Source organism: Furipterus horrens, unplaced genomic scaffold (genome assembly GCF_987537825.1).
Source record: "Furipterus horrens unplaced genomic scaffold, mFurHor1.1.pri manual_scaffold_2, whole genome shotgun sequence".
Lineage (NCBI taxonomy): Eukaryota > Metazoa > Chordata > Mammalia > Chiroptera > Furipteridae > Furipterus > Furipterus horrens.
In genome coordinates, this window is record NW_028327172.1 from 113,178,587 (window position 1) to 113,193,658 (window position 15,072).

Genomic DNA, 15,072 nt, shown 5'->3' on the forward strand with positions numbered 1-15,072 from the left:
GCTTACTTAAAAATGAAATTTTAGTACTTTTTTTGTATGTTTATCGAAAAAGTCAATTGTCTTCTGACTCAAAATCTGTAAGGGCAAAATAGAAAAGTGTAAAGGGAGCAAGTATTGATATTGTTTAATTAAGCTGTTAGGCTATTAAACTCTAAAATTATAGGATATAAAATGATTGTCTAGTATGATTTTAGTCTTTTAACTTCTTTGAGAGTTATTTGAGAGTTAATATAATGCCAATTCTTTGAAAAGTAAAAGGCATCACCCTTGAAATTATACCTTTAACAAAATCTGGAAAAAAGAAGTCTAAAATCCCATTCTCAATCACCTGGACTAGAATGTTGTACTGGGAAACAGGGCTTTATGAAGAACAAATTCTGTCACAGTGGTAGCAGGTATCTGTCTATTGACAGAATAATGGGCTAGTAAATCAGGGAGAAGCATTAGATGCAATTTATCTTGACTTTAGAAAGAGTTTGATTCAGTCTTGTATGAAGTATTAATCAAGAAATGGGGAAAAGCATGCTGAAGGCATCACTGCTGTTAAGTGGATCAGCAACTAGTCCATTTAGTCAATCGGTGGCACTCAGAGTATTGCTATTAATAGCTCAATGTGTCTGGAGCTGTGGAATACATGGAATCATATGCAATTAATGCTATAATATAAATATGGAATTCATAAAATATAAAATAAATGGAAATCAATACTTTTCCTGCAAATATTAAATACTAACATTAATATAATTACCAATAACTATTTTATTTTGGAGCCTTGCCTTATCTATTTCTAAAGGTTTTTATATCATAGCATTTTAAAACTTGGAAGATAAAATTATTTGTCAGGTTTAATGGATAGAGGTAATTGGTGTGTTGAAAGTGGCCACATGATATTTTAGCACACAGTAGTAGTGTTCAACAACAAAAAAAGGAACCATTTTATAACCATTTGTGAATTTGATATATAACAACAGTAACAAACTTATCTACCATTAATTGAGCACCAAATATGTGCCAAGCATTTTATACACATTATTTCTCTGAATGTAGACAAAAAGCCTATTTTTTAATCTCATAGACATTCAGATGACACACATATAGAGAAACAGAGAGCTTGGGATTTGGAAAGTAATTTTAGGATTACCTAATGCAGAGTTTTTCCACGTGAAGGCACTTTCATAACATCTCTACATAAACAGATTGTTGAGACCCAACACAGACAGGGCATAGGGCACTGAGAGTGGGATCTATTAAGAAATATGTGAGAGAAATGTTTTTGTTCTTGTTGTTGTTGTTTGTATTTTTAATAACAGAGAAGGATCAAATATTGAATGCAATGGACAACAAAGGAAAAGTAGAACAAGCCATTGAAAATGTTATTAGATTTGGTGAATGGGCTTAAGTTATGACCTTAAAAGGTTCCAGTTTAGTGGGTGGGAGCAGAAGACATTTTACAGGGGTTAAGGTAGTGGTATGTTTCTGTAAAATTGGAGTAAAGGGGATAAACCATTTGAAGAGTTATAGCCATGAGAAGAATAAGAGATTGAAAAAAAAGGTGAGTAGTAGGGACAGAGTGAATTTCAATGCAGGAACCTTGTAAAAGAAGAAATGAGCTCCAGAGACAGGTGAGCTTTACTTTAGACATGACAGGGCAGATCAGACTATGCATAGGGAAGGATGTTGCCTAAAAGAAAGAGATCATTGCAAATAAGAATTGCATAGGACTGAATTTAATATGAGCATAGCTACTACGGTAAGTCATAAAACTGTTCAAGGGAATAAAGCAGGGCTGGAACATTTTGTTTTAGCATACATATGTAGTTTAATAAGTGCTACTCCATTGCTCCATTCTTCTAGGTCTTTATGGCATTATAAGTAATGGCAAATGAAGGGAAAAGGAAAAATCATTTTGTAAAATAGAATATATAAAACATTTTCTAAAAATAATTTCTTTGCTAACTATTTTTATTTTAAAAAAATTGTGTTCTTTTCTTATGGAATAATCTTCTTTCTTCTAAATCACATTCTTCAGAAGTTCCTTTAGTGAGATTATACAGATGGTGCAGAGAGAGAGTTAAAAAAAGGAGTAAGGCATAGAACTGTAGATATTTTTGTCTTAGCATTTGAAAGATGTTGCACTCACTGTTGTTTATGAGAAATTTAACTGATAATACTTTGTAAATTGTTTTTCATCTACTTTTAATATATTGTATTTGCTTATGAATTTCTACAATTTAACTATGTAATTCTAGATATACATTATGTATTTATTAGACATTAGCGCTTCTTTGAGTGTGTTGTCTGAAATTGAACATTATGCTCTTTCTTCAGTTAGCATCTATACCTTCAAATAATTATCTTTTCCATTCACTCTGTTTTTCTTCTATTGGGACTCATATTATATATATATGAGAGGAAGAATGCCTAATGAATCAAAGTGGTTTAAAATATCAATCTCAATAAATAGTTTCTATTCTCTGAAACTACACCATAAAAATAAAATTATTTATCGAGAAATAAAAATAACTTCTTTATTTTCATATTTTAGTGCTAAAAATTGCTTTGCCTTGTGTCAAAATATATGAATTGCTAGAGTGTTATTTGTCTAAGTAGTTACTTGACTCATTACAAATCTTGGACCAAAAATATTATAAACATTTTGGGAATCCCTACTGCACACATATACAATGTTCTATGAAAAATCTAAGCATTGTTCATGTGTTTTGACTATAAATGGGACTCTTTATGTTAACAGATTTTATAGTATTTCTCTAGTATCTAATGAACGTAAGTTGGAAAAGGAAGAGAATGAGAGAAAGCTATTCATATATATATATATACATATATATATACATATATATATAAATTGGTGTTGTATTTATGAAGTTTAAGTAAATAGAAAAAACCTTTATATATCTGTGTACATATACATAACTGTATAATAGGATATTTTTTTACTCTAAATGTTTATTTTCTTTTTCTCACCTTCCCTAAGAGGATCTTTCACAATGTTGCCCTACATTTTCATATAACTTAAACAGCCTCTTAACCCCTCACAGCATGATTTTTAATGCAAAGCCTAGAATCATGAGCTATATTCTGGTTTGACCCAGAAAGCTTTGACATTCAAAATCAGAGCGGTTTGAATGGCTCAGTCCAGATGTAAATTTGAATTAATTGGGAAATCTTATTATAATGACCCTTGAGGGGAAAGATAATATATTGAACTTTAAAAAAATTAAAATGGTACCTATGTAATTTAAATGAATAATTGTTAATAAAATAACTAAAACTAAAATGTGTACAGATTAAATAAATGAAATAAGGTCTTCAGCTTCTCTAGTGATTCAGAAATAGAGACAATTGCTTCTAGGATGAATTGGATTTCAAAACATTGGCAAAAATATATTTATTGCACAAATGTATAATAATAATTCTTAGTACAGTGCTGAGATGAGTATATATTTATTGAATAAATGCTAATTTTAATGAGCTTTTAGTTTTATAATAATTGAAATAAATAACTCAGATAAAGAAGTATCATTGGTGTGCATCATGATATTTAACATATGTAATTATATTGAATTACAAAGATATTTTTGCTATACTTTCTTGGGATAATATAGAGTATACTGTTAAGAGTTCAGTTTTGCTTCTTGTTTCTATACATCATACCTGGGTTGAAGACTTAAAGGATTAGAAAAAGGCAGGATTGTAGCTCTTTGCAATTACTAATCCTAGTTATAACTCAGCATCACAATAAGCTGCTTGATAATTTTTGAAGCAAAGGTTTTAAGTGTAAAAAAGTCATGTGAAGTTTGCAACTCTTCAAATTATATCTTTTTTTGCATTAGGGTCACAAAAGCCTTCTCAACTCAGTAAACAAAAGAACTAAAACAAACAAAAAAAATCAGATTTGTCATCTATAACAGAATTTATTAGAGACTTACTAGTTTCCTACGGGCACTGCGACAAATTTTGACAAAGTTTGTAGCTTAAAACAAAAGACATTTCTCTCTCATAGTTCTAGAGTACAGAAATCTGATATGAGTTGCAACGAGGTAAAATTGCAGTGTTAGCAGGGCTGTGCTCTTTCCATGAGCTCTAGGGGAGAGGATCTTTTCCTTGCCTCTTCCAGCTTCTGGTGCTTGCTTGCATTCCTTGTCGTGTGGCCACATCACTCTAATCTCTGTCTCTTGCCAGACTGACTCCTCCCCTTCTGCGTGTATCAAATTCTTCTGCTTCTCTTTCATCAGAACACATTTGATGGCATTTATGGCCCACCCTGATCATCCAGGGAAATTCTATCTTATAAAAATATTTAATCAAATATGTAAAACTTTATCTTAAAAGGTTACAGTCACAGCTGCCAATATTAGGACCTGATATTTCAGGGAACACCATTCAGCCCACTACACCATTCCTGATCTATCTCCTCCCCCGCCCCCCGCCCCCCCCCCTTTTTTTTTTTTGCTGATGCAGTCCCTATTCAATCTGGGCTGTCACAAAGACAGACAGGAAGTGCAGGGATATTTTTTCCTTCGCATTCTATTCCTGATCTATACCTTGAATATAGTATCTTAATTGCTCTCCTTGTCTTCAAGCTCTTCCATGTCTAACTTTGCCACCCTACCACAATGCTCTCAAAAACTGTATGGAATGTACCATGTTCATTGCTCCCAAAGAGATTTGTTTTAAATTCAGGAATAATCATTACAGTCCCTCGTTTAAAGTTTCTTTTTGTTTAGCATCAGAATAAAGCTTCAATTTTTCCTAATGTATCCAAAGCCTTTTTAGATTGTGGTGCAGTGCAATGCCTGTGATTTTTTTTTTTTTTTTTTTTTTGTATCATCCAGAGAACAGTCTACGTTTTCACATCTAGATTTATTGAGGGAAGGGGGTTAGAGGTAAGAGGGAAGCTCCCGGTCCACCTTGAGGGCCCATAGGAGAAAGGGAAGTGGGAGAGGAAAAAGGGGAAAGGGAGGGGGCGAGGAGACTCCCAGTCCATCTTGAGGGCCTATTGGAGTCCCCTTGCAATGTCTGTTGATTTTGATTCGCCATCTTCCTTCCTTGTGTTTTCCTTGCTTGGTGCTCCTTTGGAAGCAAACTTTTCATGCTTGTCTCTTCTTGTTCACAAGCTTCTCCCTCTATTCAGAATGCCTTCGCACATGTGATCCCTGAGGCACTCTGTGTCTCCTCTATGCCTCAGCAACTTTCCTTCAAGCTATACACTTACTTAAATGAATCATAATAATCTATCTTCCAAATACTAATAAAACTTACCAGGATCTGGCTTTTAAAAAGAAAAGTATCAAGTTTAATTATTTAAATGGCTTGTTTGAAAAGGCAATTCTAACATTTAGTTAGAAAAATTTTATTTTAGTATAAAATGCAGTAAGACATATTAATAATGATGATACCATAGTTAACTAATCAATGTTCAGTTAGTTTTTATTATTTGACAAGTTCTGTGCAAAATGAGGTTATATTTCTTACCTCATTTAATATTTACTCCTGTATATGACATACTCATTTCTTTGATGAGGAAAATTAAAACCTCCCCAGACAGTTAGTAGAAGAACTGGTATTTGAACTTAGGTAATGTGGCTCCAAAGCCTTCTCTCAACTACTTCAGTGTGGATGCAAGAACCATTGTTCTCATGTAGGATTATAGTTTGAACCATAAAGGTAGTGCCAATTATTGTCAATAAGGTAAGTGAAACAAATTCAAGAGTCCTATAAAAATTAACTCAATTATAATTAAATATGATAACATAATTTAAATTAAGTGCTCTAGATTCTTTTCAACTTTTTTGAAATTTTGAAGTTTTTAGTGTAGCTTTTGAAGTTTTAATAGGAATGATTATTTTCCTAAGATTTTTACATAAGTATAACATAGGAGAGTGGGTCCCCCAAATGGAATTATCTTTGGGAGGGAAGGTTCCTTGTGTTGTAGTAAAGGCTTCCCCCAGTAGGTGAGTGTTCTAGGAACCCATCTGTATCAGTATATCAGCTGGTATTATTGTGAGAGGCTGCATCTGACTTCATTAAAATTCTTTTGAAGACTTTCAATGCCTTTGCCCATCTCATGATGGGTGATTTACAAGTGCACCTGCCCACACTGTGCTGAGTGTTCAGCAGTTTGGGGCCAAAAATGGCATGATCCCCTGTCCTCTGTGCCCCACCTTCCTATTCACCTGATCTTGCTCCAAATAACTTTTGTTTGTTTGTTTCCACAGATGAAAAAGTCCTCAAAGGGAAATGTTTTGCCTACATGGAAGAAGTGATATTAAAAATAGAAAAAGCTCTAAAATGCATCAGAATTGATGGGTTGAAAAACTCTTTTAAGCAATGGGTGTATAGGTGTATTGCATCAAATGAAGAGTGCTTTGGAGACTTCCGGCCAAGATGGAGGCATAGACAGACATGCTGCGGCTCCCTCCACAACTAAGAAGGAATATAACTACCTCAAAACTAGAAACAACCAAATGTTCCAGAAAATCAAACTACGTGAAAGTCCAGCAAACAAAGATATAAAGAAGAAATACTCATCCAGACAGGTAGGAGGGGCGGAGATGAGCCAGAGAGGACGTGGTGTGGTGGCGGCAGCAGTGGCAGCAGCAGCAGGCTGGATGAAAGCTCAGTCACAGGTTTTAAAAAGTCAGGAGAGACACCTGGGGATCATTCCCAGCTCCTCACTAGACCTTGCAGCTCATAGTCCCAGCACTAGGGAAAATCAAGCCTCATTGCTTCTGACTGTGCAGACCAGTGGGGGTTAGGGTGGAGGCAGAAACTGCAGGTCTCTCAGCAGAGTCCACTTGTTTAAATGGCCCCCACAATCCTAGAATGTCCTCAGACTCACCCACTCTGGGAACAACGGCCAGGGCAACAGCTAGAGGGGTGCCAGCCCAGTATGGAAGTGGGAGAGGTGCCTGGAAAAGGGATGAGTGCTGAGCAGGCAGCATTGTTCCCTCTCAGACCTCTCTCCCGGATATACAGCGCCACAACGTGGTGAAACAGGTTGCCCTGTACTGATGAATCCCTAAGGCTCCACCCCCTACAACATAACAGGAGCGGCAGCTCTACCTGGGACATGGAGGCAAACAAACACAGGAGCCTGTCAGAATGAGGAGACAGAGAAGTATGGCCCAAAATTGTCCTGGGGGCAGCAAGAGAGAGGCAGAAAGTTGCCTACAGGGGGCTGCCTATAGGACTATCAGCTGATTTCTCAGAGGACACTTTGCAGGCAGGAAGAGACTGGCAAGCAGTATTCAATGTGATGAAAGGCAACCTGCAACCAGGATTACTCTATCCAGCAAAGCTCTCATATGCAATGGAAGGGCAGATGAAGTGCTTCCCAGACAAGGTAAAGCTAAAGGAGCTCATCACCACCAAGCCCTTATTATATGAAATGTCAAAGGTACTTACTTAAGAAAAAGAAGATCAAAATTATGAACACTACTAAAATGACAAAAACTCACAACTATCAACAACTGAATCTAAAAAATAAAAACAAAATCCAACTAAGCAAACCAGAATAGGAACAGAAGCATAGGTATGGGGACCATTTGGAGGGTTATCAGCTGGGAGGGGGGAGAAATGGGGAAATGGTGCAGGGATTAAGAAGCATAATTGGCTGGTGCAAAACGGACAGGGGGATGTTAAGAATAATATAGGAAAGGGTGAAGTCAAAGAACTTATATGCACGACCCATGGACATGAACTAAGTGGGGTGGGATTGCTAGAAGGAAAGTGGTACTGAGTGGAGGGGAACAAAGGGGAAAAGAATTGGAACTACTGTAAAAACATAATTAATAAAATATACTTTAAAAAAGTGCTTTGAAAGTAACTAAAGTTTTAACATGTAAGAATAAATACATAATTTTTTATAAATAAATTCTGTTTTGGGTGTTCTTCATATTGTATTAATATTATATATTATTCATTTTGCTACATTTTATATTCAACCTCAATTTGTATCTGACTATTTGTTTATTCCAAAAATGTTCACTGAACATCTATTATGTACCAGCTATTTTTATGGCTACTGGGGATACAGAAGTAAATGAAAGACAAAAATTTGCCTGTGGAGTTCAAGTTACCATGGCCTTGGGTAGACAATTACAAATAGCAGGTGAATTATATACATGTTGGAAGCCATTATGTAATATGGATGGATACAAATGTAACTAGGAAGGGGGCTAAGAAGTGCTAATGGGTTGAAGAGGAGTGTATCATTTAAAATGGTAATAAAAAAAGTATAATAAAGATTAAATTAAAAAATAAAATAAAATACAAAGGAATATGACTTCTCAGGGGAGTGGTCATGGAGGCACCGGAACAAAAACTTGGAAGACCTGAGGGAGCAAATCATCTGAAGCCCTGGAGAAGATTAGAAGATAGAATCTTCAGCACAATCATCTGAAGCTCAGAGGGTTCAGCTGGTACAAAGGCCCTGAGGGACAGGAACAGTATGGGGGCCAATGTGATTAGAGTGGAGCAGAGAAGAGAAGGAATATAAATGATGGGATTGAAGAGTTAATTGAGAGAATACAGAGCAGTAGAGACAATTTTGGATTTCTGCATAATGTGGACAGATCACTAATTATAGTAGTTTAAGGAACTATGCATCCTTCTCCAAATACCAAGAAAAAATTCAACTACTTTTATATACTACTCTAGTCACTTACCATGCCACGTTAAAAACAGAACTAACAAGGAAAATGGAGACAGACTCATAAATGGAGAGCAGGATGACAACTCGTGGAGGTGGGGGAGGAGGTTAAGGGGTGCGGCGAATGAGCAAAAAGGAAAAAGGCTCATGGGCATGGACAAGTGGGGTGATTGCCGGGGCACGGCAGGTGAAAAGGGACTAAATAGTAATTGAAAAAAATGCAAAAAAGTTAAGGAAATAAAACAACACTTTAGAAAACAATTCCCAAGCAACAACTACAGATATCATTACATAAAGTACAGAGATAGAAAGGTTAATTTTCTTAGATTTTGCCATCATAATGATTACAAGGCTATAAATATTATATGCTTATCACTAACCCTGCAATTGGCAGCAAAGAAACAAGACCATGCAACTGAATTCAGAAGTTTAAACTATTGAGGCAAAATGTTTCTCAGCTTGTATTAGCCCTGGCAAAATGATGTGACCAGAAGGACATTTAAGACAATTTACATGAGGCAAAAACAAGAAAAATGAGGAGCTTTATTAGGAATTGTCATACACAGGTAAGACTTTCTCTTTTTTCCCAATCAGTTGTATTTGATTATTAATATCAGGACAATTCTATAGTTATAAATAGATATTATACATTGTTTGGTATAAATATGTTTAAATTAACTGTTTAGTACAGTATATAACAATTTATTGCATAGACTTGGCTTTCGTTGGTTTTCATTTTCAAATACATGTTCTGTGTATCTATTTTGAAATTATGGAGTAAAGAGAAATATTTTATACATTATTATTATTATTGTTAAAAAATACCTGTACAGTTTCAAACTGTTTGGATAATTGCAGTCAGAGTGGTATCTGGAATATTTTTTGTGGGCTAATTTCTGCTTAAGGACTCTTCCATCCATGTGCGCCTGCTAGTGACTCCAAAGACAAAATAAACCTCCCCATTTCATGGACAAAATGCTTTTTGTCAGAGTTGTATCTTGAAAGCTTTTGTGGATGGAAAGGCAAATCTCTGGAGATTGAAATGATTTTCTGTCATCTGGAGAAATATTTAGACAAGTTATTCATTTCGAAGGGCTGGAATTCTACAAAGATACTTTCCTTTCCCCAACAATTGGTGAAGCAAAAAAAAAAAGAGACAAAGGACCATTTTAATTGGGTGGGTATTATTCTGGTAATGAGAACAGAGTTACTTTCCTTAAATTGAGAAATAAATATGTTGTGAGTAATTGAACCAATTAAGCCAGGTAAGAAAGACCATGTATAATGCCTCATTATATTCTGTATGTATTACTTACTATGTTCAGCCTCTTTTAATCTTGTTGGTAGAAAAAATCCCTGCCAGTAGACAATTTGTTATATCTAGTCAAGATATCTATTGAAACATGAGTTAAATGCAGAGTGCCTTTTTAGCAAGATTTTAATATAGTTCTTGTTATGAAAGAATAAAAAACACACACTTTACCTGTTATTAAGTACAATTAAAGTACAATTAAAATCTAATAGATTTGTTAAAGCACTTAATGATGAATAACATTTAGTTCTGCACATTTTGAAAGGTATCATATTAATATACTTAATTTTAGTAGTCAAATGACTACAGTTAATATTAGTAACATTTAAGAATTGTCATCCAAATCACCAAATAATTTGATAGTTTCAAAACTAATTGTATATGTCCACATGTCTTTTCTACTTATACATCTATAATTAAGAATGGAAATTGTGATTCCTAGAGTAGAAAATAATATAATCTATTGTAGGATTCCTCCAGTTTTCTGGCAAAAACATGCTTTTTAATGGTAGGGTAAAATGTTTATTAAAACCATTTAACATCTTCTTTATAGGGAGCCTAAAGTTATTTATAATTTTAATTTTATTATATTTTATGCTATAAATTATAAAAATCATTTAATTGCTATGGGTAAATGAAAATGCATACAAAATATACACAAACTAGACACTGCAGGTTTGCAGATTTGCAGTGTGAGACATTAAACATGCAAAACTACTTAGCAATATGTTTTATATGATAATAAATTGAACAAGTTAATGTTCTATGCTAATGAACATGATAAAATGGAGTCAAAAAGAGCCAAAATTTTAGAGACATGTTTTGTTTTTGTTTGTTTTTGCTTCAGAACCCAAGTGATAGATATAATAAATGTTCCATGTATAAGGTGACCTGTGGGGAAGTTGTTACTGTCCCAGGCGTTTACTCAAAATGAAGAGGGCAGATGGTCTCTGTATGAAACACTTCTTATGAACTGACTGATATTCCCTTTCCCAATATGTTCTTGACCTTATGAACTTCTGACCTTGTGAATAAGGTTTGTACCTGTGATCTTACTCTACCCAGGATTCTGTTGTTCATCATCAATTTTTTTGTGTGTTGTGAGCTTCAGCTCCCAACATCATTTTGCAGATTTTACAATGCCATGGGCAACTATCATATTCAACTTAGCTGTTAACAGGATGTGATATTTTGATCTAGCCCTTGTAAGAGGAACCTAGTGTTATGACTTGTACCTGTACAATACGTGGATCAATAAATAACCAAGGCATATCAAGGATTCATGCATGGCCAGGTGTTAGAAGCATTAAAGATATGTAAACAAAATAGCTATTGCTTTTCCAGCTGTGATGCCAATTATAACAAAAAAAAAACACTGAAGATTTTTAGAAACTTCAAAAGATATTTATGGCTCAACATCAACAAATTGTAGTTTGGCGTTCTCCATAAGTGCAATACAGGATGTATATTATAAAGAAGATATTATAATGGTTTCCAAATAATATGCCAGCCTTCAGATCATGACAATATGTCCTAGAAATGGTTTTCTGGCTCTCCTCCATAAAGTATAACTATAATCTCTAGAAACAATGTGAAAGGCAACCAAATGAGATTTCTGAATGCTATAAAGAGGAGGGGGGAATGGTTAAAAACCCCAGACTAAAGGAAAAACAGAGCAGCAGAGCAACAGGTTGAAGAGACCTAAACTGAGCCTTTTCTGTGTTCCAGTCTAGCAAGTGAAGGCAGCCCAGATTGGTTCATTTATTCCCTAGATCCATGGGGAGCAGTGTCAATAACACCCAGCAAATATGGCAACATTGGAAGGGAACATCTGGCTGTGATGTTCCTGCTGGTAACAAGGAGTCAGGGAGAAAGTATCCTTCTTCACTCCCTTTCCTCACTGAGATCAACTAGGCAGCTGGACAGCATCAGCTAGGTGAATTCCACCACAAGAAGCCCCAAACTCAACATGTCTTTTGTCCCTGTGTGCCTGAGAGCACCTCCCTTCACCCAAAGACACCAGGCACCTTGGTGACAATAGTAAGTGGGAATGCAGCTACAAAAGTGGTCTAGGATGGAAAATCTCTTGATGCCCATGTGACAGTAACATGCTTCCCCGCACAGAGGTGGTACAGCCTGGGGAAGTTCTCACTGCCCTCTTGAGCAGCATCACAGGCACTAATAAGCATCCCAGTGGCACCAAATAAACCAAGAGGCCACCACAAAGGCTCAGAAAATTAAGTTGTCATTGGAAGACCCTGGTGAGGAGGTAAAATTTTACTCTATTCATAGCTTTTTTTTTTCCTACTAGTTATTAGGAAGGAAACATTGTTTCTACCCAGAAGATAATTAATGTTCTTTGGATTCATATTAGTTGGGCTGCCATGAATGGGTAGAATCTACAAATTCAGAGTTATGGAATCTGAAAATAAATTTCAAAAGAAAAAAAGATGTATAAGCACTCAACAGTTTTAATTAATAAAGGGACAATACTATTATAACATTTTAATAAATAGAATGAATTTTATAAAATCTGTTAAAATAAATACTGGTATAGTTAAAATATTGAATTTGGAAACATTTTCTTAGACAAAGAATGGCATCTCCTTTTATAGCCCATTGGGACTCTGTTTGTCTGTGAAACAATAGCTTCAAAAATTCTACAAAAAATGATGTCCCCTTTTATGTAGAACTAAATATCTCCTTCAAAATTACATGGTATAAATTAGTGTATTAGCAGCTTTGAGAAATCTTACATGAAAGAAATCTGTTTAACTTTGTTCAACTCTTTCTTGAATTCTTTACACACAACTCTTAAGATTCTGATTTACTAGTGGTTTTTCTTTTTTAATATATGTACTCGGTATCTAGTTTTGTTTTCCTCTTGTATCTCCTTACATAGAAAGTATTGCCCCTTATGATGTTCTGCAGTTAGGGAATGCTCCATCAGTGTTACTAATGGTTCTTTGTGAGAACTGAAAGCAATTACCAAATGCACTTACCATTTTGTATTTAATATATTTGCTTATATTTTCTCAGTAGACCATGAAAATTTTCAGAGGAGTCATCATCTATTCACCATTGTTTTTACACTACTCCACTACAAATATGCATGATAACTACGCTGACAGCTGCCTTGTAGTATCCAAAAAGCACCTCTAATTCCCCAATTGGGAAAAAAAAAAGGTTTTAAAGGTCTTTTCATTTTCTTAGTAGATTGGAAAACTGGTAGATTGAAGTACACAGTCTTTTATACAAAGAGAAGACTAAAATGCAAAAATATTACATTAGTACATAGTTGTGAAGATAGCACAAAATGTGTGTGTGTGTGTGTGTGTATGCACACATGTATATGTGTTTCATTTGCCTGGTGCTGTACTCAACATATTTCTCAGTGAATCTATCTGGGTTGACATTATTATCATTATTGTTATTATTGTTTGACAGTGGTTGCATAGAGGAACTTATAACTCTCTCTTAACCAAAATATCTTAGTAGAAACTGAAATTATCTAATAGGATAGATTTTTAGGTCTAGTTTCTCCAGACTAAATAAAACAAAAAAGAGTTCAACTTCACCAGAGTCACTAGGAATTTCAACTCTAAAAAAATAATATGACCACTCCTATAGTCTTCACTCCAAAAGAGAAAAATCTGCTTTGAACTACTTAGATGTATAAATAGGAAGTCATCTTATTGACTTCAATTTTTAACTTAATGAAATATTCACTCAAAGAATAATGTAAAGTGTTCTTCTAAAAAACAATAGATTCATTAGTAAGAGACTTAGAAATAAATGAATATATTGCAACCATGTATGTTCATAAACATACACATTTTCAATGAGGTTATGAGCTATAATGTCTGAAGATAATGCCAAGAATAATTAATTCATTTTAGATCACAAACTTTTGTATTTGTCAGTATCATGTTTTTGAATTTGCAGCTTTTATATTACTTTAGTGACAGTTTTATATTTATGTTCATAAACACATATTTCAAGTAGTGGGTAAAAATAAGGCAGCCAGATAGTACAATGAACCAAGTTACAGAATGGAATCTCAGACACAAGTTTCCCGCTTTGCTTCTCTTTCATACAACCTCAGATCTAGGAGGGTGATCTAAGTTTTACTGATTCCTGTTAGGTAACTATTTTAAATTCATGGTTTCTCTGCAACATTATTGTAGTTATTGAATAAATATCATAGATAAAGATTATGTCCAATATATATTTTAATAGGAGAGTGAGCATGAATCATAGATCTACATGTAAATGGCCCAGCATCATAACCAACATCATTTAAGTGCTTCTATGTGATTCCATATCTTCAATTCAGTTTGGGGGAAAAAAATGTAAACCTGCAAAGGTGCCCAAGTTATCGGTAACATCAGGGTGGAAGATAAGCTGACTAAAAATGACAGGACCAAAGAAATATAAACATGGATTATTTCAGAAGCAGTTTCATTTCAGGAGCAACAAGAACAGATGCAGAAAGAGGCCTTTTTCGTGGCAGTTTTCATGGAAAGCTATAAAAGACTCTCATTACCTTTAAGACACACAAAATGTCTTTAAAGTTCAAGTCTAGAGCTCTAATTTTACTTCAGTGCATAATTATGAGCAGTTTCATATTTACTAGGCTTTTCTTTTCTCTTCCATAAAGCAGTTGAAAGAATGCATGGTTCAGAGGATTGGTGTGAGGTTTAACATACTAGATGCAGCTGTGGCATAAATTCACAGAATAGCAACTCAATACATGTATTTATTAGATAGATGCTGTGCTCTATGATGAGACACAGTGTCAAATATATGTTTGTTCTTTTTCTTAATAAAGTAATTCCTGGGTTTTAGCTGGGTTTTTAGCTTCCAGAGAAAAATATAGCCTTTCTTCATCTCTTGCTACTCCTGCTAACTGGAATGGAGACATGATACTAAAACTCAAGTAGCCATATTGAACCATTAAGTGTTTTTTATGCATAGGCATCCCTCAGAGTTTTGGTTCCAGGCCATTATAATAAGCAAATATCACAATAAAACAAGTTACACAATTATTTTGGCTTTCTAGTACATATAAAAGTTATGCTTATACAGT

General features: G+C 34.6%; 1 pseudogene; it reads right to left on the reverse strand.

Moving 5' to 3' along the window:
- Positions 1-4,471: 4,471 nt before the first annotated feature.
- On the reverse strand, positions 4,472-4,573 carry LOC150019303 (small nucleolar RNA SNORA31; annotated as a pseudogene).
- Between the last annotated feature and the right edge of the window lie 10,499 nt (positions 4,574-15,072).